Raw genomic sequence first — 22,466 nt, 5'->3', positions numbered from 1 at the left:
CTTTTTCCCCCTGCCATGCCACAAATTCAATTAAAAAATTTTTCATTTCCCTTAATAACTCTGATTTGAGGAGCATTTCTATGTGAAAATATGTGGTAAATTAATGTGATAATGTGGCTAAAGTGAGATCGCGTGCGGAGACACTTTTCTCACACAGAATACGTATCACAGAGGTTAGTAATGTAACGCAAGGAATCGTCGTTGCGAATACGAAACGATAAATGACGGTTGTACACCCTCCTCCAGCAAAAGTATACCCGTACCAGTTATTACTTTTCTTCGAGTTTTCCCACAGAAGTCACGATCTGTGGTCGCGCATCATAGCCCGGAGGACGTCATCCACTTCATACAGGTGTTTCCACCTTCCACATGAGCATCGAGTCCACACACACGCAATATACATGCATGAAAATAAATATATTCTCTACATATATGCGTATAAACAATGTGCGTGTAGCAGTGTGAGGGTATAAATTAACCGGTGGGAATATAGCCGGGAGTACCACGCGACGCCGTGTGTGCGTGACCGCTAGTGCTCTTTGGTGTATAATGCTCTCCTATCTTATTGAATGTGTGTTGGTTTGGTACATGGTCACGTCGGACAAACTCAACTGTTCGGGCCTCTACAAAATGCTCGTTCACGCACTCATGTATTGGTTGGAAAATTATATTATATACATATATATGTATATGTGTTATAACCATTTTGTTCTTTTTGGGCCCCATGACCGTATGTGGTTTTCGACTACGGAACGGTCATGGTTCAAGCATCCTCCAATAACGCGTACAATGCCGACCCGTGCCACAGGAATGTCCCCCAGACACTGGCTTGAGTTTATTTATTGCACGTTATCAATGGACTTGCACGCTTTAGCCGTGTGTTCTCTTAAACGACGGGTGAACCAGCATTTATTTGAACGCTGAAAATTCTTGGGGAGAAAAATTTAGTCACGGGTTGGAGACTTTTTCCATGAACCAATTTACATTGACATGCCACAGCAAAGCACCTAGTGAAAACGCGTTGCATTCCTTTTTCGACGTATCGCTGAAAATTAATTGATATTGTTGGAGGTCAAGTGATGAAGAACAATTCTACGTGACGTAAACAATCAATATAATTTTCATATTCATTTATAACATACGGGAAATTGCTCTTGTATTGTATATAGTATAGTTATTTTTGGTAATAAATTAGCAATATGCTTCCCGATGGTTATATTGCACATTATTTTCCTCTATCATAATATCATTCATTGGTTATTTCATTTCATTAAATTGAATAAGATTTCTTTTTAAATAGTTTTGTCAGATTTTTAACGTAGTTGAATGGTATTATCATCATTATTCTTATTATCCCTTTCTTCTATACAACCGATTGGCGTTTTCACAGTTCTATCTCTCCCCTCAGCCCTTCGATAAAATATTGACAGAAAATTTTTATTTATACACTAGGCGGCTACGCCCCCTGCTCGCTCCGCCCGCCAACCCCCATATGATCCCCATGATCCTTATTCTGATCCTTCTGAGTTCTAATCTGGCCGTCATTATACTACTCATGACCCTTATTTTCATCCTTCAATTCTGACCCGTAATTTTGGAGTCTTAATTTCGAGTACCAAATTTTCATCACCAGAAGTCGATTCTGATTTTTATAATATAGAGAAATAATATAGACCCATATTTTGATCCTTTTGACCCTTAGGTTCTGACCCTCATAACCCTTAATCTAATTCCTGTGACCCTTAATCTGACCCTTACGGCCCTTATTCTGACCCTTATAACCCTTATTTTGACCCTCGTGATACTTACTCTGACCGTTTTGACCCTTATTCTGAACTTCATGACCCCCATTTTGACCCTTGTGATCCTTAATTTTGGAGTCTTAATTTCGAGTACTAAATTTTCATCACCAGAAGCTGATTAGGATTTTTATAACATAGAGAGATACTTAAATGCATTTGCAACATCACATTTGAAGAAACCATCAGAAAATTCACTTTCAGAGAAAATCATGAAAAACTAGAAATTTTCAGCAATCATCATAAAAATTAAATTAACCAGTATATCTATCGCAATCATCTTTTAACTTCGACATAATGACATTGAAACAAAAATTTTAAGCTGTGATTGAATTCATTTGAAGCATGATATTCAAAGATATCCCCGGAATTCTGATTTTCAAAAAATATAAAATTTTTGCAAAATTTCAAATAAATCAAAATAATGATTATTGCTATCAATTATTCAATCAATTCAGAATATTTTTTTAGTTATCGTGGGACAACCGATTTTCGAAAAAATTCGAAAATTGAAGAAATTAATCGATGCATTGAATTTTAATGAATGGCGATCGATAGTGCTCAACAATATCTACATTAAAAAAAAAAGATTCAATTCCACCCATTCATGAGCGAACAAGTGAAGACAAATTTTATTACATACGTGCACACTTGATCGATATAACACAAAAAATCCAAAACTTAAATTTGAACGATTACAAAGCTTCCATGCGGAAGTAAAAATTGAAAATTCGCTTGAGAATAAATTACAGACACACTCATGTTGTCACTCTCTTGATACTTCTCCAAGTTCGCTAACCTGACCTGACCTAACCTCAAAAAGCCCATACATACCGTCAGTAGATGTTCGTAGACTCGGGGTACTTATCCTTTAGTTGTTGGACGGGTTAACAACAATAACGTCACATATATACACGCAATTGTCCCTCCCTCTCGTGCATATCCGCTCTCATCGAATATCACAAGCGTCTCGGAGACGCAAATGCAGAGGGGGGAAATGACAGAAGGAAAGAGACAAATGTTACTCGGAGTAATGAAGAATGGCAAAAGGGAAAAGGACAAGTAAAAAAAACACAACTAGCAAAGATGTGGTTTAAAGTGGCGCTTAACAATATGCTAGCAAAAGATGCGAAAGAAAAGCTACGCTCATTAATAATTACGGTTATTCCGTAATGACCGATGTGGAGCATGGGAAGACTCGATAATCCTATGCATTAACTGTCATGCAACTCTCCCCTCCTCGATTCTTTCATTATAACATGCCCCCCCCCCCCGCCCCCGCGGTCACAGGTACCTTTGACTTTATTTATGGAATTAACCACCGAGATGTATCTTTCTAGGAGTTTCTTTTGCACGAACTTTTTAACGGTTGTTTTGTTTTCTTATATCTTTTTCTACTCTAAAGTCACAATGGTAGACTAGTTTCCGGTGTGTTGGACTCTTAACCTTCCACCAGGTGAATTGCAGAGAAAAGAAGAATTTTTTTCTTTCATCAAGAAACAGTCAAGGGGTTTTTCTTTCCCTTTTCAAGATTAATTGGAATATAATGATTTGGTGGAACTGTCGAATGCAGGGGCTGATGAATAGTAATGTAGATGAACTCATGGAAAGATGAGTTATTCCATTCGGTTGAGGATATCGAGATATTTCTACGAAATAATTTTGTAGACTTGGAATCGTTTTCCTGAGAATAAAGAAAATTATTTCTCAAATTTGGAAAACAGAATTTGAAAATTTTTAACAGCAATTATTTTTAATAAAAATTCTATTCTTTTTACACCCAATTACAAGGCATATTTGACCTGAAAATGAATTGAAATTCACAAATTCACATACAGATTACAGTTATTTTAATTACAAAAAATGTGTAAACATGCATTAGGAATGGGAAAATTTAACCGATTATATTATCGGTATTTTAATGACCTCTCAATAACATATGTCGAATATTCCTAAAATCAGTCATTCTTGCCGATCCTTGTCGTGCACTGTTAAAAAATTTTGTCTGAAATTTCCGGTACACTTTTTGGAAATTTTTAAGAAATTTAATTACCACAGAAATTTCAATGAATATCGTCATGGAAAATTCAGAATTTCGTGGAGAAATCAAAGAAACTGTAAATTTCAGTTCCATTTTTCGCTGAAAATCAATAGAAAATCAGAAAATTCAGGTAAATATGTTCTGGAATTTTACTGAATTTTCAGTGGACCTGAAATTTCATTATTTTTTTACCCCTAAATAGCATTCAGTGTTGCTGTTCTGAAAATTAGTAGTCAACTGTCGACGAAAGTTTATTTCTTTTCTAACAGTGTGTGTGATCACTAGTTCTCATGAAATTTAATTGGCAGAAATGTTCTCAGTACATGACCGCACACCGGGCCAATATATCAAAAATATTACTGAAATGAAGAAAAAAACGCTATTAGTGAAAAAAAATCAATAATCTTGCAATTTAATGCGCAATTCATTGAAAAATTGTCGCTGTTGAAGGACTCGTACATCGCAGTAATGAGTATCAATTAAACTAATAATTAATTGTCACATGTTGAACAGCGAAGTAGTCCGATAGACTGAGCATCAGTGCAGGATGTACGTGACAACTCCGTTATACCGTAATTTTCCAGCCCTTATCTGCTAGAACGCATCTGCGTGTATGATATATTAAAAACCCAGAGACTGTGATGCGCTTCGAACATAATAGCTGTCTATTATTGTTCCAGGTTCGTCAAGAGAATTAAATAATTATTAATACCTCCCATCGCCGAATTTACGGTCAACCGACTAAAAACACTTGTCCTCATTTTTTTCGTTCTCTCCCGATGTGCCGGTTTTTTCTTTTTTTCGGAGATTAGGAGCTTCACTGAAGAGTAATGACCACGATGGCCGGTATACAGTGCCAAGGTGCGATGTACCAGGCCCCCAAGACTCGCTTCGGTTTCCTTGAACGATGATAATCAGTGATTTCGTGACAGACACGGGGCCGTAACTACGCTAACGAGCAATCACACAGCGCACTGACGCCTGTGGGTTCGTTCACTGCTACACAGTTGGGCTGTTTCGCGCGTTCGCTCGGGCGACACTTTTCTCGCCACAACGACACGTCTACGGTAAGCATCTACAATCAAAACGACAACAACCCTAGGTACGATGACAACGACAAGCCGATGCGCATCGGCGAAGACTATATGCCGGACATAATTATGTGTAAGAAATCTTCTATTTCTATGGTTGACAATAGTGAATGTTTGTTACCGGTTCGTTGAGGATCTCTCGAAGGAAGCAAGCGTGGTAAAGAAGACAAATGATAATGATGAATTGCTTATAGATTGTTTCTTTTTCACAGGAGCTACCATTAGCATTTTGACAAGTCACGTAATGTCTCAATCTTATCTCAAATATTCCCAAATAATTATTCGAGGCAAAAAAGTTGAATCGTTTGTGAAAGTTCGTCAAACAATCCATGAAAATAAAATAAATGACGAAACGTTTGAAGTCGAAGGCTTTCAAGATACCAGAAAAATAAATCAATTCTTTTTTTTCCACCGAAGTGAGCATCAGTGAATTCTGAAGAATGCACCGGCAGAGGAGCTGGAAAAGAGGGGAGAATGGAAATAGAGTATATGAATAAAGAGTCAACTTCAACTGGTATACGGACGATCACTCCCGTCTGAAGCGGACTGATCATTCCGCCGTCGCTCTCATAATTATCATTCGTATTTTAATGGCCGCGGTGCGGTGTTCCTCTCTTCTATTCCCCTTTGAAGGTGAAAGAGACGTTGGGAGAAAGTGTAGTGCCTTCTCGCTCGTCCCTTTTTTCCTCCCCCCAAAAACGGTGATAAGAGTGAGAGAGAGAGAGAGAGGTTCTAACCCTCGTGAGTTCATCCCCTCACCTTCACCTTCTCCTGTTCGTTGATCTCTTTCTCTTTCCCTTTCTGTTGCGCAGAACGTATCCATGATAATCCTCGACTCTTGTCTCTCTTCGCAATCCTCTTCGCGACCTGCCCCCCTCCTCCGTCTCCCTCTCATGTGCTTTTAAAAATATTGAGGATTTCAGATACCAAATACCGCGTACTCTCTGTGTCTCGCTACTGCGAATTATGGGAAGATAGGAGCGGCGGAGGGCGAGGAGGGNGAGAATAGGGAGGAGAAGGCTTGAGTGCCTGAGGCGAAGCCATTCAATCAGAAACCAAGCTTCGGGGATAAGTCGGAGCGTTCATTTGCTCTTTTGTTGGAAAAAGAGACGCCCGAGACCAGATATATATCGATGGATCATTGTTTCAGTCACTCTCAAGTATACATCTCTACCGAGCTCCATTCGTCATTCTCTCCTTTTATTTCTCCTATTCACGAACAAAGAGAATCGTAATGAATCCTTTATCTCCATGAAGAATATTGAAGAGGTAAATAAATTCGAGGGAAAATACTGGAAATGAGAACATCAATCAATTTGTTATTTCATTTGGTTAATTAAAGGCAGGATTGATCAGGGAAAACTCAGTCGATAATGCATGGTTGATGAGGCACTTGCCTTTGTAGCCTGTTGATATGAATTAATAGATAAATATACAATCAGACGTAATCTATATTAATTAAGGACAAGGTTTGGGGGTCTTTGCATCGGGTGCCCTCGAGTCTCGTGTATCTCCTTTGCGGCTGCACCAAATTTCCGGCCTCGGCGTTCATTCATTAACCCGTACCTTCGACCCGAGGTGAATGAGGACCAGTCGATCCAAATCCTAATTATTTAATGGATTGAATTTACGGCAATTTAACTCAGAGAGAAGAAGAAATCTCTGAAATGGTTTCCCAACCATTTTCAATTATACATTGTTAAACATTTTTGGTTGAAATTTCTGGTATCTTTATTGGAAACTTTCGTCACGTGATTGTTCCATTGGAAATTCAAAAAAAATCTTCATTGAAAATTCGTGTTTTGATGAAAAAGTCAATGTAAACCTTAAATTTTAGTGAAGTTAATTTATAAAAAAGAAGAATAAAAATTTAAAATAATGCAGGTACACTGTTGGAAAATTGCTCTTGAAATTTCAAATAAAAAAGCTTGAAATTTTTAACAACGAGACAGTTACATGGAATTTTTGTCTATTTCTTCATTGACGAATCAGTTAATTTCTTGAATATTCAAGTAATTCTCGATTTCCAGGTCTGCACGGCACTGAAAATTGTTGAAAATTTGAAAAATTCAGGAAACAACTTTTCTAAATTCTCAATCAATTGAAAATTCGATTGTATCTGATGTTTAATTTTCGCAATGAGTCTGGAAATTCAAGCTTTCATTGAAATATCAATGATTGCTTGCCATAAAAAACCCAATTTTCTTGCATTTTCATGGTGAATGAGCAATTTTATGAACACTTTCATTTGAAATTGAATTCAGACACACAACATTGAAAATTCAGATGACGTTGTGACTGAAATTTCAAAAAAATTTTAACAGTGTAAATATATTTCTGAACTTCACTCTACACTACAGTAACTCCTTTTCGCAACACCTTTCAAGCACGATAGCTTCATCTTTCTTCTACCGTAAATATTGAAGATGGATGTATGTACGATCATTACCAAAACGATACTCGACATAAAAAAAATTCTATGGAGCATAAAAAAGGTAACAAATAGAGAACAATTAAAACCTGCATAACAGCGATCGATCCTTCTTTTCTGTAGCTGCCAGCAAAGACGAAAAAAAGGGCCAAACGACACTGGGCTTTCGTAATCCTAAGATTTAAACGTACCCTCATTCCAGCTAAACAAAAACAAGGGGCTCAGCCGTTGAAATAGAGAGGAGGCTATGGACTTGGAGTTGTAAAAGCGGAAGGAGGCGCTCACGTGGGTGGAGAGAGCGCGAGAGGGAGAGTGAGGTTAGGCAACGGGGCGGAATTGGGGTGGGGGTTGAAAAAAATAGGTATAGGATGATAGCACTCGTTATTAATACAAAGGGGCGATGGTTCGCAAATCCCGATCTGAAATATTACGAGAAGTAATCCGGTGAAAATAAAAGGAGGGATAGAAATGTATACCCCTTAGTTAGACAGCATAATCTTAGTTTTTCCCAAGGTCAGCATTTTTTCTTGATTTATAAATTTATTCACGTCATCACAAAGTGCATAGTGAATTGACACACAATAATCCATAACTTTGTTACTTTTTTATCGATCACGTGTGCACAATGTCATCGATGTTGCATTCAACGCTATCGGTTCTTCAGCTAACGATGAAATACAACCGCCGTTAAAACAACAACCGAGGAGGTCCTCCACGAAGAGGCTTTATACACGCATTTACACGAGATGTGTGTCTGTTTGGAGATAGAAGGGGAGAAGGATATCTCTTCCCTGATGTAGCACCGACATTAAAAACAGAGCCGGACGTAAGGCTAAAATACGAGCCGCGTGAGAATATCATTAGTAAATTGCTTAATTTACGGACCATCGTTTCGCGTACGGGTATATAGAGACTGTTATATACCGATCCCAACTGGGGTCTCTGTACTCAGTTCAAGAATAGTTACACACTATTTTCTAAAAGTAATTACTCATACGTTGAGTAATTGATGATTGGGCTGATTGCCCAAGTAATTTTTACCTGCTATTTTTTTTTCTTCCTGAATAAATTTTTAAACAAAACGTCAGGCCATAATTTCACCTAGACTCACACAGCCGTGGAGTATGAGTACTTGAATGGAATTAGGAGATTAGTTGTAGAATTAAAAGTCAGAGTGGTGACAATGTGCAACAATGAGAGAGGAGAAAACAAGTGGCCATTCCCGTAGACGGGCGATAATATATTTCCGTCAAAATACATTGCCCCTCGGTATGTGTGAGAATAAAAGTAACCATCACCACTTGCGCAGAAAAGCCCTCACATATCTTTCCTTCTCACTTCACAAAACTCTTCCTCCTCCTCCTACTCCTCCTCCTCCTCCCTTCTATTCTCATCATTCGCTATATATAATCTTGGACGTTAAGTAGAGGACCGCCGTGGTGCTGGTGGGTCCGGTTCGTTTTATCACCGCATTTCATACCGTTTCAATACGCCATCAATAATGAGTTCTTTTGATACTGTGACCATGAAGCGCCATGAGACTCTTTTACAATAAAATGCCGTGGTATAACCCCTTTGGATGGGTTACGAACTCTCACGAAGTGGAGAGAGATTTTGTCCGTCTTCCATTCTCCCTATTCCCCCCCCCCNCCACCTCTTTCCACCCACTCGCCAATATATACGGTCAGTCGCGAGACTCTAAAAGGTCACATTGTCGCAAAAGGGTGAATGATGACGGCAATTAAACACCGACCCCTCGAGGGACCGAACCAAAGGCTTCGTCGAAAAATGACGAGTCTTCATCTTTTTTATGTCGGATTATTTTTTGTTCATTTTCTCACTCCCCACACAGTGATGTTGCTTTTTTCCACTCTTTCCTTTTCGTCTGTCTGATACCTTTAACGATCACTTCTAGCATCGATGCGTGGCGATATACTGTAATTGGAAGTGGAATTAGATGTTAATAATATCCTTAATGAGTTTTCCATTAATGATGTTATACCTATCTTGTCAATTATGGTGAGTCAATTGCGAACTTCTACGAAACAAAGCTTCAATTCCTCTACGGTCATTACTTTTTACGATTTTTTCAATGATTCTTATTGTATCATTATATGTTAATCGTAATTAATGAAAAAACATTATTCGATTATAAATTAACAATTACTGGCAATTCTTTCATTCATGCAATTTATCCGTTGTGCCCCGATAACTCGGTAAATTTTTATTTCAACGTTAATTCCCCCCCATCCAAGGTTTCTTATTATAAATTATGGTTTTCCTCTTCTATTATTTTTCATTACAATGTTTTTTCATAGCTTCATGAATAACCAGTGACTCTTTTAATAACGGTAGCCTAAAGTCACACGGGCGAGTTAGACTGCGTCAAGTGGTGAAGCGGTCAGGCATAAACACAAATGCCCTAACGTGACGTTCGCTAATGTTTTCTTCTAAAATAATTGAAACGCAGACGAACGCCTGGTTACGGTTCACGCGTTTCTTAACGAGCGACCGACATTGGAAAACGACACGGGAGAGTGCGTAAAGGGTATGGTGAGACTGTATTACATTATAAGAAAAGTTGTCGGGGACTGACGAGTGAATTTTCCGATCCAGTAAGAAATAAGAAAAAGAGATTTTCTAAAAATGTCAATGTACAATGTTCAATTTTTGGGGTTTTTCCAAATTAACTATCCATTTGCTTCACTCGTTACTATTAATGGGTGGTAACGTCTCTGATTAAGAGATCTCGCATGCAGCAAAGTATTTGATTTATCTCCAAACTTAAATGGAAAGAAAAAGAGTCAGATTAAATGCAAGCACAGATGGTGCTGAGAGGAGCGAATATACCTGGCGCATGCGCACTGTACATTTTCATGATCTATTGCTCAGGCATAGAGAGTGAATCCCTAGCGATCCAAACGATGAATGATGGCAACAAACGATCGTGATTCACTACGCTGTAATTAGTAATTTGTATTAATTGTAATATATTATACCTAGCTATCTATAACTATGGATTGGCTCGGGAATGATTTTTACGGTTGACGTTGCGTACACTCGACATTTACACGCAGGGAAAAATATCAAAAAAATTATCGTGCCCACACCCTAAACTGAGCTAAAATATCGCTGATGAGCGAAATTTATGGGGCAGGGTAAACAGTTCAATTTCTGCACGGGGGTTAGTTTCTGGACGATTTCAACTTGCATTGAATATTCCATAAATAAAATGAAAATTGTACTGATTATTTCACCATTCAATAATATTATTTCAATAATATTAGCATGTGATCAATTATTTTTCTTCTGCTGATCGGGATTTAATAAATAAAAAACGTTGACTTTTCAGTGAAATCTGAAATTGTATGATTTTTTCCCTCCAAATCGCATTCAGTGTTACCCGAGTTTTCTCGTTTTCTGCTCATTTTCAGAGAAGAATAGAACTGAAATTTACACTTCTCTTTGATTTTTCCACGAAATTCTCAATTTTCAATGACGTAATTCCTTGAAATTTCAATGGTGATTAAATTTGATAAAAATTTCCAGAAAGTGTACCGGAAATTGCAGACAAAAATTTTTAAATAAAATATAAACAAACAATAGATTTTAATCAGTTTCTATGAGTTGATGGACAATTTTTGAATCGATACAGATGAAAATATACCGAAAAAAAAAGAAAATTGATAAGAAATATGGTCTTTCAGATTTGGGTGCACAGAATACGAGGTGGGAGGACTTGACGAATTTATTCTTTTTAACCTTATAACTGATTTTTTACCTGTCCAAAACAAACGTGAGTCGAAAATTCAACAACAGGAGGGTGGTAAATGAACTCATACAATAAAAAACGAGAAAGATTTGGAGGAGAAACTAAAAAAAAAAGGAATTGACTCAAGCTAAGAAGAAGAGGCCCAATGTTGTGGCGAAGAAGAGAAGGGTGAAGAGGAAACAGTTGAACAGAGCTCATTCGCTATTCTTCAATCAGGTTTTCACTGTTGAAATAACAATAAAATTGCTCTGGATATTTCTGGATTGTCTGGATATATTTTTCATGAATCATTTCCGAAATTTTCTCCGCCCAAATCCCGTTAATTCGCTTTATTCGAAAACTGCACCCACGTTATTCGACAACTGGGGTGGGTCGATGTGGGACATTCGAAATCTGGGTTCGGGGCCCTATGTTTTATGGTCGCGAATATTGCTCAAATTCCTAACTTTTTCAATCAAAATCAAGTCTCTTTATGTCGGAGAAACATCCTAATTGACTTTTAAAAGTTGATATTTCACATTTGACAGGAAAAAACCTGCATAAATCGATATTGATGGATGGGTGGCCTCTTAACCATTCAAAAACTGGTGCCACCATGGTATTTAATTATTTTTCAAGAATATCCCTAAAATGTGGAGGGGGCAGACACTGACTTCTGGCTTTGGAAATTTTACTGTACGTACAAAAATTTATAGCCAGTATACAATGAATTTTGACTGTGCCTGCACGGAGAGAAAAGTTGGATGAAAATTACCTAGAAAATCGGGGAAAATTTTGCTGTACGAAAGGTAATCCTGGAACGAAATATAATTCAATGAAAAATACCTGATTGTAAAGGATTTTTTACGAGGCATTCGGTAAAAAAACACATCTATGGATGCAAAAATTATCCTCCTGTCCAGTAAAATTTCCCACACCAGTAGGGTATTTTTTTCTTGCAATCCTCTGAAGGTTATGAGAACGAATGAAAGTTTAATTTTACCGAACGCGTTCGGTAAAAAATCATTCGACACAAAAAAATTATACGTCATATGGAGCAATCATTCACGTTTGCCGGGGTGATATTTGATGGAATGCAAGGTAAATTTTACAGTTTCGGCACAAATTACCCTCACGTTGAGTAAATTTTCCCGGGCTAACAAAGAAAAATGCACTCTTCGTTTCGCACTTTTTCCCCGATAAAGTGTGAAAAAGCACTGAAAATCGAGTTCGCTCCTCGATTACTTCATTTGTTCGTTACTTTTTCTCCAATTTTTTTCTCCGTGTGCACAAAGTTTTTCCCGGTTCAAGGAGATGAAGTCTCCTTTAGTACACGCTATAATAATTTTTATAAAACACTTTTTCATTTCAAAAATAGAGAAAAATCTGAGTATTTTTTGTCTGCGGTAGAAATTACGATGTCTGATCCTATCACTCTGATGTGCTAATGATTATTGAAAAATCCAGACCATTCATCCAAGAATGCTGCATATTTAGCATAAAAAGTGATAGTAATTCCAGGGAAAACAATTACGACCCAATAATTCAAACAGTAAAAGCATTGCATTCTCCCAATATGAACCCTGTATGAACTTAAAAACAAAATAAACTGGAATAAGACGAAACGATATCGCATTTGGCACGTCTCTCCCTCGATGGCGACTTCGGACATGAATTCTTAGCTGGCACGCGTGACCGACGAGCGACGCTACATGCCGCGACAAACACCACCAGCCAATGAACGAGGATGGGGCGAACAAATGCATGTGCACGTTCTCGTTATGCGTCCCACGCGTATTCGTCTCTCCCTCCTCCCTATTTTCCCAAAGACCATCACACGCACATACATCATTTACTCGTTTTTCTTCCCCTCCTCCCTCCCTATCTCCCTTATTCCCTCTCAGCTCGGTACATTTGGTAAGTTGTCGCATTGAGTTCTATGGGAAATTGACTACATTTTCGCCTCGTATAAAACGTGTAATACACTCCAAAAGACGTCTGGGTATTCAACACAAGCATGTGTGTCGTTCTTCATTATGCCTCGGCCAAAGACAAGATGTTACAACTGAAGAGCTATACCCATTTAAACTTTTATGTGTACGTTAGAACGGCAACAACCGTCAGGCGAACTGCGTCTCTAATTAATGCAATAATTATTAGCACGAAAAGATGCTATCGACTGTGTATTTTCTTCGTCTAACAGCGTTTCAGAGCAGTTTTTCCATAGCCTGCGGGGCATCCTCATGTGTTGAAAATTTTATGTACAAACCACCGACGACCCCCTCATTGGGCACAATCAGCGGTGAGAAACACCTCATGCTTGCGTTTGAAAAACCCATACTGTTTTACAAGTGCAAGAAATCCACTCGTCTGTGCACATACGTTAGCACAATGAGAGGGGTTGAGAGGGAGGAAATCAATTCCAGCTTGGCTTTCTCTGTGCCCATATGATTATTCCGGAAATCCTGCTCAGACACAGATCCCTTTTTTTCGATTTCTTAGCGAGATTACTAGTCCACTAACACGTATGTCTATGTATTTTCTTCGTCATGCATGGGATATATTATCAACACGCTTTTCATCATTGAATGCACTGTGGAATGTTATCGAATGTGAGAACAATGCCGGCATCCGTTAATTACATTATTTTTGAGACGGAGTTTTTCCGGTCAATCCGAAAAAACTACAGATCTATCAATTCATTTGAGTGAATCAATAATTTGTAGAATTCCGTAATCTATATGCTTAATTTTTTCCATCCATGCACCCAAAAAAAGTACTGATTCAGATCAACGTCGACTTAATTCTAGTCGATTTTCGGCTTGATTAAAGTCGAGTGACTCGGACCCCACCAATTCGGATTCCAGGTCGGATATGAGCCAATAAGTAGTTTATTTCAAGAAGAAACGTTTCAAGCTGACATTTGTTTGAATCAAGTCGAAGAATTGTCTTCAATCAAGCCGAAAAACGGAGTGACTCGCGCCGAAATTCTGTCTGTTCCAGGTACTAGATAGCGACTTGATTGAAATCAATTTTTCAGTTTGATTCAAATCTATTTTTCGGTTTGATTCTATTCAAATCGACACTTGGTCCAAGTCAGAGAAATGCACCGTTAGAAAAAAATCCAAATTTCATGGAGAGTTCAATAGTTCTTTTTGTGAGAGTGACAGTAAATTCGATTCACGGCAGAAAATCATGAAATTTCAAATTTTACAGACTGTTCCCTCGTCTGAATGGCAACCAATAGAAATTCAGTATTTTACTTTTTGCGGAGGAGAGGCGGTAGAATTATTTCCATTTAGTTGCATGGCTTGGATGAGAATTTTTTGTTGAAACAAATAAAAATTTGATATGAATATGGCTTTAACCTGGAAACCTTTTCCCTTTCCCCATCAATGACATCCCAGTTCAACAACCCCCCCGTCATTTATATGACCCCCTACATAAAATCTACATAAGACCCCGATTTGGAATTCTCACCCGTTAATAAGATCTCCTTTTTACAGCCCCCCTCCCCCCGTATAAAAACCTCTCGCCATTCATAAAACCCTTTCATCAATCAAACCGAAGAATCGACTTGAGTCAAGTCGAAAAATCGATTTCAATCAAGTCGAAAAATTGACTTGAATTAAGCCGAAAAATCGATTTAAATCAAGCCGAAAAATCTACCTGCATCAAGTCGAACTCTAGCCGAATCAAGTAAAAAAATCGACTTGAATCAGACTTGAATCAAACTTGATTCATGCCATCGATCGAACATGCAATAAGTCGATTTCCGGCATGTTTCAGTTAGACTTGATTCAGGACGACTGTTTTTGGTGATAAATCTGGTTTTATGATTTAATAATTCAGTACCCTATTGATTTTCGAAGTATGAGGCCCGTGGTGGTACCTTTACCTCGGTAACCTCTTTTCGTGTCTCCATGTAATTAATCAGATCATTAACGTCTAGCCGCAGAGGAGTTAGGCTGCACGCTGCAGAACTGCATAAAGGAATGGAGCGGGAGGAAGGGGGAGGGGGTGGGCTGAGTAAAAGGAGAAAATATATATCGTATACAACGCTCTTCGCATACCGTTACGCGATGGCTCTGCTGCGATAGGTGTACTGCCTTGACTAATGCGACTTGCCGCGATGCACCTTGCAAATTGGTGTGAGCACAACCGATTCCAACTGGGGTTAGAGTGAAATAAAAGAAGAAACAGAATGAAGGTTTTGGGACGCCACGCGATTTAGAACGTCTTTTGTCCCACCTTGCGGTGAATACGATCATTTGTACATCTGCTTTAATTTATTTTCGTGCTGCACAAATCGAGGAACATTATTTTTCCTAATTTACGGACTCTGGAGAAGTTGGTTGATAATTTGTTTTCCAGTATGGTGTGTATTTTTTAGATTTCAAGGGATTTCTTTTAACCATTTGCACGGCAGATCATGTGATCGTAATATCAAAGACGAATTAGACCAATAACTGTTTATACCAAATGCCCTGGTGTTGCTGTTCGCACTGAGTTAAAAGCCAACGTGCGTGTGTCGCCGCAAACCTCTAAATATTCATAACCAATATCCGCTTACACTATTCGACCACCACTGCCACCCGTAGATATAGACCCGAGTAAGGAAACATCGTCATATCGCTCAACAGTGTAAAATCTAAACTCCACACGCACACCACCTGAATATTTTATCATAAAACACGGTGTTATTCCTATTCTTAAAACAAAAGACCCCTAGTATACAAAACCACATCAGAAGCCACCTCATTGCATTAATTTTTTTGTCCCCCAACAGCTAAACCCATTACTTCTCATCATCCACTAACTCGAATTTATTAATATTCCTCAGTTACAGTAAAAGAAGCCGACTTAATAAGTTATAACTCACAAACCCAGGTATTTTCTAATTAATTTTTTCAAGCGTCTTAAAATACGCACGTGCCAGTCACAATATATTGACAGGGTGTTGGTATAAGCCGGGATAAAAGTGGCCAGAGATCAATCAGCAGCGGTCTATAATTAACGAGTTATGGCCGCGCCATGGGTTTGCATTAAGACGCTGCTTTTTGTCACTGTGGAGCCTGAGGTTGTGCCCAGAGGTAATTACCTCCAGGATCCAGACACGATGTCTCCCCTCCCCGTCCCGGTACCTCCACCCAGCCACCCACCCACCTTCTTCATCATCCTCTTCATCTTTCGTCCCTTCTTCTATCCTCTCACTCCACCCTCCGCAATTCTCCCACTTCGATTGGTTATACCGTGTGTGTTTTTCTCGTGACCATCGTCGCAAAAATCGTCACACACATCTTCTCTCAAAACATTACACATGTTTCACGTATATATCCATGAGTTTTCATGGCATAACGACGTCTAGAATCGTAATTAGTAGGCGTGAACGCACGCCCACCAGACACCACCACGTCTCGTGTCTCTCGCTGAAAATCGTTCAAGTCCATGTCTTCCAGCTACTGTTGATGTTGATGTGCATCACACATATCGTGGATACTTCTCAGAAAGCTCAATGTGAGGAGCAGTGAGGAGTCGACGATTGAGACGGTGCCAGTCGATGAAATTCCATTATAACCTGCATACCCCCAACAAAAACGTACTGAGTCAAGTCGACGTCGGGTTGATTCTAGTCGATTTTCGATTTAATTTAAGTCGAGTGACTCGAACTCGATCAATCCGAATGTCGGACCTGATATAAGCAGAAAAGTGAATTCTATCAAGAAGAAAAGTGTGAAACCGAACACCGACTTGGATCAAGTCGATTTCAGTTTGATTCAAGTCGATTTTTCGTCTTCATTTAAGTCGATTTTTCGGTGATTAAAGGTTATTCTAGGCGATCAAAAAATCGACTTGAATCAGACCGAAAAATCGACTTGAATCACGCCGACAATCGACTTGAATCAAGCCGAAAAATAGACTCATATCATGTTGAAGAATCGACTTGAATCAAGCCAAAAAACTACTTGAATCAAGTCGATTTCGGCTTGACACGTTTCTTCTTGGAATAATCCACTTTTCTGCTTATATCAGTGATTTGTCAAGGAAAAATCGACTTGGATCAAGCCGAAAAATCGACTTGAATTAAGCCGACAAATTGACTTCAATCAAGCCAAAATTCGACTTGAATCAAGCCGAAAAATCAACATGAATTAATGCGTCTCTCCAAGTCAGACTTGATTCATGCCGACAATTCAACATGAAATGAGTCAATTCCCGGAATAATTCAGTCCGACCTGATTCACACCGATTTTTTTATTTGATTCAGACCGATTTTTTTAGGTGTATTTGTATGTATTTTAGGTGTGTGGAGTCAAATGGAAGAGATTGAAAAGATGGTGAAGAGGAGTATGGAGTATACAGGGAAAAGAACAGCACAGAACAGAACCGGGGGAGAATATTCATGGTCGAGAGGGATGAGCCCTTGCCACAGTACATTGAATACGTCTTTTACCACCTCTCATTACGATGTTTCAGTTCTGCTCAGCTTGGCCTCGTATTTTGCAACGGTTACAGATCATTATCGATGACGGAGTGGAAGAAGTGTTCAGGGGCTCATTCTATAACGTTTGATGTCCACGATTGTGACAAAAATGACGGGTATCCGCCGGAAGTGACTCTTCCTTCCTCAACCCCTCGAGTTATTTTATATAGAATCGAAGCATAATATCCTGAAGGTGGTATTGTTCTGTCCTGTGGGTTTTTCGTTTTTGAGGTTTTGGAATTTTCGGAATCATATTTCGGGCATTCAACGTAATCCAGCAGTCGGTCAATGGTTAGAATTGGGGTGAATGTGTGGCGCGCGCCGTAGAAGGTAAAATAAGTGGGCGTTCTGTTCATTTAAATTTATTCTGAAACCATCTGCCACCGCGGAGAATTCTTCTCAATTGATTCCCAACCACAAATTCAATTATTTATATAGTGAAGGGGATTTTCTCGATTATTTTTTCATTGGTGAAGTGATATGGAGTTTCGAATGTGCAGAGTTGAACCGTGTGTACATGGATACATAAATCATTGAACAGTATAGTCCAGTGCGATTGTTATGCTAACAACTCGCCAGTATCTTCCACTCGCACGTAGTCTATAGTTTCCTGCCCTCGACCACCTGTTACCATTTTGAACTGCTACTTTAGGTAACTTCCGAAACGGATGGCAGCTTCGACATGTCCGATTTTATGACCCTCGGGACTCTCACTCTCCTAACAAAAGACTGTAATTGCAATTTTTTTTCTCGATTGCTGTATTTTTTTTTAATTATTACGGCTTTTTTTAAGACAATGGGTGAGTACAGCGAAACGCGGCCGTAACAATAAAAATGGGAAAAAATAAAATGTACCTTTGGAGAAAAATACGTCCGGAGAAACAAATGACCAAGACCGCTTGGGTTTTTAATTGCAGCAGCACCTGCCCAAGACGATGGCGTTCCCTTCTTCTTGTGTTCTGTTTCTTCTTTTCAGTAACCCAGGGCGGCACGATGGAAAGCCCTTTCGGCCCTCTTTCACCAACATCTGCCCTTGCCCTATTTCGATCCTTACATTTTTTTACGATTAATATCGATCCGGAGGGTGGATAAGACAAACGATATGAGATTACCTGCTGATGGAATATTGAATTTAATTGCTGCGGAATTTTACACACCTGAGAACAGGGGATTATTGAAATATGAGGAGGAAGAAGAGGTTGATAATGATGTTATTTGAACGGGAGGAATTCTCAACATTCAATTAGTGTTTGCGATGGAAAAAGCCCCTGACCTATTTTATATTAATTAATATAATAATATTAATTTATGACTCGACATTTGAAGAAGTGCGTTCTATTGTTTTCGCTATTAAATATTGCTGTCTTGTTTTTGTTTTAAAAGCACATGGAATGAGTGAATGAATGCATTCAACTAATGAAGCCGACATCGATAAGTTTCCGAACACTTTACAATGATCTTATTATTTACACTTTGCAGGTCCGAATTTGAATCTCGATATTGAACCGTTAGAAAATATTTTTTAAATCTGAAAAAAATTAGAAAGTTTACTTTTGCACTGTAATTTTGCAACTTTAAATTAATTGTTTAATGATTGATATATGACAGGGGAAAATTCAAAAAGAGAAAAGAGCAAAATTACAGTGTAGAGGAGTTGGAGAAGGCACTGCACTGAGAGAAAAATCTGAAGTTCGATTTACAATAAGAAAATAGTTGAAACAGTTTTGGCGAACGATACGATTTTTTTTTGTATGCGTCACATAACATTAGAGTAACTTCACAAGCGTAATTTTTGCAAATCAAAATGGAGTTAAACTAACCAAAGTTCAAGAGTAACCACGATAAATCTATCGTGAGTAGAAGTATAAAATAGTAGCAATGACTACATTCCATTGTAGTAATCACTTCTCCGCCCATAGTTACCGTAACCCATGAAAAATTGTTGAGAATTTTTTGACTATAATTCGATGGTGATGGAATATAGTCAGAAGAATTATATTTTTCTCTCAGTGCGGCCTTTGGTCATTCGGGTACTGATTCAAGAGACATTTGACAGTTCGGGTTCTGACCTTTCGACCGACTCGTCAATTTTCCTCTACTGTTATTCACAGGTGCATGAATTTTATATCAAATTCATTTTTTTTCTGCGCGAATAACATTAAGGTTTACAAAGAATAATTTTTTTGCGATTCTACATCTTAATAATGAAAAAACGCATTTTATTACTGGAAAATTCTTATCCATTCGGGCAGTGGTGCCTCCACGGTATAACATTCCATTTCACAATCAATCGTTTCCTAGATACTTCTATCGTCAACACAAATGGAAAATCCTATTACACTGATCACTTTTCCTCACATCAATATAGAATTTCCACGATTTAAAATTAATTTTCTTTGTCATCAAACCTTTTCATTTATTTTTTTCATTCCATAACAAACATGAGGTGAGGTCATACAATCGTTAGTAACGTGCGTGTCGAAACAAGAGGATCACATCGATATTTATTTCCCATCTTCCCCTGGGAAACCACCAGATGCCGTACATTTCCAATTCACGTGACGCCTCTATCCTCGGTGAATGATTTTTTCCTGTGAAAATAAAGACATTAATTCTCCTCACCACTCTCCATTATTATCCCTCCAATCGCTAGAAACCTTTCCAGTAGGAAAAAAATGAAAAACAATAACGAGTATCAGTCCCCAGGATTAAGCCAACATAGAATCATTCCTGCATCACAGATAGTGCAGATTTCCTCGACTCTATCCCCTGAGAAGATGGAAATTCAGATGCGTGCGATTTCATTGCGTGTGTATATCCGTTCGCGTGTTACGCGTTACGATTGGTTCTATGGGAATCCCAGCAACATTGACGAGACCCGTTTATTAACCTACTTAGATATCCGATTGCCTTTTCCGAACAAGCCGGATGCGGATAAACCTCCCTTGTTATACCCATTCGGAAAATATTACCCCATAATTCATAGCGCAACTCTAGCCTCACAATGCTATTTCCCATTATTTTCCATCTTGAAACAGTCAGTGGATATCTGTCCTGGAAGTGCATAACAATTCTTTTTTTTTCAGTGCAACTTGTTTCATGCTCGACCTCGTATTTGCCACTTTTATTGTCTTCTTTCTTCTTTCCAAACTCGCATTGTTCCGTCGTTGAGCTGTGCCTTCGTCAAGGCTCTCGTCTAAACTTCTCGATTGCATTTATTTGCATTGAAGACTGACACTGTGGATTCACGATCTTTCCCCTACCTAGTTGTCTCCTTGCAGTGTCACGCACACCGGAAATACCGAGGATGCATGCCAGTATAACCTCCAACATTTTATCTTCCTTTTTTTCCGCGGATTTGACGAGTCGTTGACGTGGTTTTAAGCTACTGTGAGATTCCCCAAGACATTCCTATCATGAATGAATGAATACTCGATTAAAAAACAATGATGAAAGCCCAAAGTGACGACGAAAATTTAATTACTTCCTTGAACTCTTCGTGTGATGACGGGGCATGTCCCAGGCGTTGACGTACTGTTTATTAAGGAACATCTTCTCCCTCCTTCATAATCGACTCCTTCTTACCTGAGTTTGCAATAATAGCATTGTCTGCATCGCCCCAGCAATGACTACTTTTTCATGCGATTTGATTCTCCACTTCGGAGAGAACGTTAAATTTTTTCAATGAGTGAAAAAAAATATCTGCTGTATCGTAAACCCTCATTATCGTTGTAATTATCATGCAAGGATACATAAACGTTGAAATGGAGTGGCGTGCCAGAATGCAGTGAAGATCAACTCAGTTCATATACTCGTGTGTTTTGCACACTGCACGGGCGCTTATTCCAGTGCACATGAATAAATTACAACGTTAATTTGATGATTTAAAAAAGAAAAAATGGAAAGCATTAAATGAAATTCACGGAAGAATTTCATCAGGGCGTTGGAGAGCATTTTCCCGGCAGCACGTGCACGGTATGACATAACACCTGTTCTCAAGAACAATAAGACCAAATACCTCACTAGCGTAGGGGAGGCAATGCCTGCACCGCTCAGCAGCCAATACCGTTCATCTGATTTTCTCCACAACCACTTACTTTTCCCACACTGTCTCTCACTCAATCTGAGAACTCTACTATCAGTATATAATTCTCACAAAAATTTTCGTTTTTTCATCCTTTTAAGTGACAACAATAGCACTTCATGATTTTTAGGGGCTTACGATGTGATTTTTCTGGACCAGTACGTAAGGTTTCACTATGATAATAGCATTATCATCACATCATTTGACACCGAAATTTTCTTTTTTTAATCTTCTAATTAATAATTAGGGAATGCTTTCTGAAACGTAAACGATGACGACAATCCCGCTCAGCCAGTGTGGCTAAATTGTTCGGTTTGAGGCCAGTACCGCATAGTGCCTGACAGCTCACGTATGCAATTGCTTGTGGCTGGACAAAATTATGTAAGAGCCAACATAATTAATCATTCCTCTTATCAAACGCTATTTGAAGAGATATTCTCGGATTATGAAAGAAGAGTTTGAAAATGAGTATGACTGTGACGATGTATGTAAGCCATCAATACATAGTTTGAGAGATTAGGTGACTCGTTCCGATGGTTATATTTACATCCATATTTTCAGAATAGCACGTAAAAAGAAGCAGAGGAATTGCAGAAGGGTAAATTGACTGGAAAAGATTTTAACGAAGCCATGGGTGCAGTGAACAAAGGCGTCTCGTTACATAAAGCTGCAAGATGTTCCAAGTGTCGTTCAGTACTCTCAATTTTAGTCTTATATATTACAATTTATCTAATGAAATGTTAATTTTATTTATTCCATTGAATTATCCAACATCGGAAATTTTT

This window comes from Diachasma alloeum, unplaced genomic scaffold (genome assembly GCF_001412515.2).
Source record: "Diachasma alloeum isolate Michigan unplaced genomic scaffold, Dall2.0 Dall_scaffold_00296, whole genome shotgun sequence".
In the NCBI taxonomy this organism is placed as follows: Eukaryota; Metazoa; Arthropoda; class Insecta; order Hymenoptera; family Braconidae; genus Diachasma; species Diachasma alloeum.
Note: the sequence above shows the minus strand (reverse complement) of the source record.